We start from the raw sequence: 2,908 nt of genomic DNA on the forward strand, positions 1-2,908 counted from the left end.
AAAAAAAAAAAAGTATACACTTTTAAAATGTGACCGTATAATAATCTCTTAATATCTGGAAGGGCTACCTTCTCCCTGCTTTTCTATTACTCTTTTTCACAACTTGCTTATCTAATTATATATGTATATTATATATATATATATATATATCACTTTAATTTCAGGATAAGCTTATCTAGTTTCCAAAAGTATTCTATTAGTGTTTTTATGGTGATTATCTTAAAATTATAGATTGATTTGGGAGATTTGTTATCTTGAGTCTTTCAAAGATAGGAGATGCCTTTCTATAAAGTTTCTTTTTCAGATCCTCATTAGTGCTTGTTTAAAAACCCCTTCAACCAATTTCTTCCCATTTTCTTCTGTACTTTGCAGCCACCATTCTACTCTCTGCTTTTGTGAATTAAACTTTTTTTAGATTCTGCATATAAGTGAGATCATAGGATACTGTATTTGTCTTTCTCTATCTGGCTTATTTAGCTTAGCAAGATGTTCATCCAGGTTCATTTGTATTGTCCCAAGTGGCAGAATTTTGGCCTGACACAGTGGCTCATGCCTGTAATCCCAGCAGTTTCGGAGGTTGAGGTGGGCGGATCACCTGAGGTCACAAGTTCAAGACCAGCCTGGCCAACATGGCGAAACCCCATCTCTACTAAAAAACACAAAAATTAGCCGGGCATGGTGGCATGTGCCTGTAATCCTGGCTACTTGGGAGGCTTGGACAGGAGAATTGCTTGAAACCGGGAAGTGGAGGTTGCAGTGAGCTGAGATCACACCACTGCACTCCAGTCTGGGTGACAGAGAGAGACTCTGTCTCAAAAAAAAAAAAAAAAAAAAGTGGCAAGATTTCTTTCTTTCTTAATAGCTGAATAGTGTTCTGTTGTATATGTGTACACACACGTCATGTTTTCTTTATTGATTTATCTGTTGACACTTAGGTTGTTACCAGATCTTGGCTAATGTGAATAATGCTGCAGTTAATATGGGAGTACAGACATCTCTACAGATACTGATTTCATTTCCTTTGGATATGTACCTAGTAGTGGGATTGTTGGATCATACAGTAGTTCTATTTTTAATTTTTTTAAGGAACCTCCATGCTGTTTTCCATAATGGCTGCACTGATTTACATTTCCACCAACAGTGTACAAAGGTTCCCTTTTCTCTCTGTCTTTACCTGCACTTGTTATCTCTTGTCTTTTTGATAATAGCCATCCTAGCAGATGTGAAGTGATATCTCACTAGTACTTTAAAGTTTTCATCATCCGGGTGCAGTGGCTTATGCCTGTAATCCCAGCACTTTGGGAGGCAGAGGCAGGTGGATCACCTGAGGTCAGGAGTTCAAGACCAGCCTGGCCAACATGGTAAAGCCCTATCTCTACTAAAAATACAAAAATTAGGGCCAGGCACAGTGGCTCATGCCTGTAATCCCAGCACTTCGAGAGGCTGAGGCGGGCAGATCATGAGGTCAGGAGTTCAAGACCAGCCTGGCCAACATGACACAACCCCATCTCTACTAAAAATACAAAAATTGGGGCCAGGCACGGTGGCTCATGCCTGTAATCCCAGCACTTTGGGAGGCTGAGGCGGGTGGATCACAAGGTCAGGAGATTGAGACCATCCTGGTTAACACGGTGAAACCCCATCTCTACTAAAAATACAAAAAATTAGCCTGGTACAGTGGCAGGCTCCTGAAATCCCAGGTACTCGAGAGGCTGAGGCAGGAGAATCACTTGAACCTGGACCACAGAGGTTGCAGTGAGCCGAGATCGCGCCACTGCACTCCAGCCTGGGGGACAGAGTGAGACTCCATCTCAAAATTAGCTGGGTGTGGTGGCACACACCTGCAAATCCTAGCTACTTGGGACGCTGAGGCATGAGAACTGCTTGAACCCAGAAGTTGGAGGTTGCAATGAACCGAGATCGCACCATTGCACTCTAGCCTGGGTGACAAAAGCAAACTCCATCTCAAAAATAAATAAAGTTTTCATCATTCAGATTTTCACATTTTTTTGTTAAGTTTATATCTAGGTCGGGCGCAGTGGCTCACATCTGTAATCCCAGCACTTTGGGAGACTAAGATGGGAGAATCATTTGAGCCCACGAGTTCAAGACCAGCAACGTGGTGAAACCCATCTCTACAAAGAAATATAAAATACTTAGCCAGGGGTAGTGGCACATGCCTTTGGTCCCAGCTACTGGGGAGGCTGTGGTGGGAGGATCACCTGAGCCTCAGAGACCGTGATTACACCACTACACTCCAGGGTTCAAGCGATTCTCCTGCCTCAGCTTTCTGAGTAGCTGAGACCACAGGCACATGCCACCAGGCCAGGCTAATTTCTTGTATTTTTGACAGAGACGGTTTCATCATGTTAGCCAGGATGGTTTCGATCTCCTGACCTCATGATCTGCCCTCCTCACCTCCCAAAGTGCTGGGATTACAGGCTTGAGCCACCACGCCTGGCCTAAAACCAATCTTTTATGGCTTCTGAATTTTATCTTGTTCTTAGAAATTTTCTCATATTTAAAAAAGGTATTTTGGTGAAAGATTTAAAACCAATGTTTGTTTTTGTTTGTTTTCCAAATGTTTACCCAGTCATTCTAACACTGTTTATTGAATAGTCTTTATTTTTCCCATTAACTGAAATAGGATTTTAAAAATCATATTCTCATATGTATTTATGTCTCTGGACTTTCCATTCTATTTTTGTACCATTGATTTCTTTGAATATGAATTGAAACTACACTGGTTGTTTTTGTTTTTTACTTTTATTATGGAAAATTACAAGTATATTCAAAAGCGTATACTTTTTATTTTTCTTTTTTGTAGTTAAAAGTATACACTTGGCCGGGCGCGGTGGCTCAAGCCTGTAATCCCAGCACTTTGGGAGGCCAAGGCAGGCAGATCACT

At 41.5% G+C, this 2,908-nt stretch overlaps 1 protein-coding gene across 3 annotated transcripts in view; it reads left to right on the forward strand.

Moving 5' to 3' along the window:
* The window catches only part of MMS19 (MMS19 nucleotide excision repair homolog (S. cerevisiae)), a 43,644-nt gene that overhangs the window by 15,568 nt on the left and 25,168 nt on the right, over positions 1–2,908 (forward strand). The window lies entirely within an intron of this gene.

This window comes from Colobus angolensis, unplaced genomic scaffold, assembly GCF_000951035.1.
Source record: "Colobus angolensis palliatus isolate OR3802 unplaced genomic scaffold, Cang.pa_1.0 Scaffold316, whole genome shotgun sequence".
NCBI lineage: Eukaryota > Metazoa > Chordata > Mammalia > Primates > Cercopithecidae > Colobus > Colobus angolensis.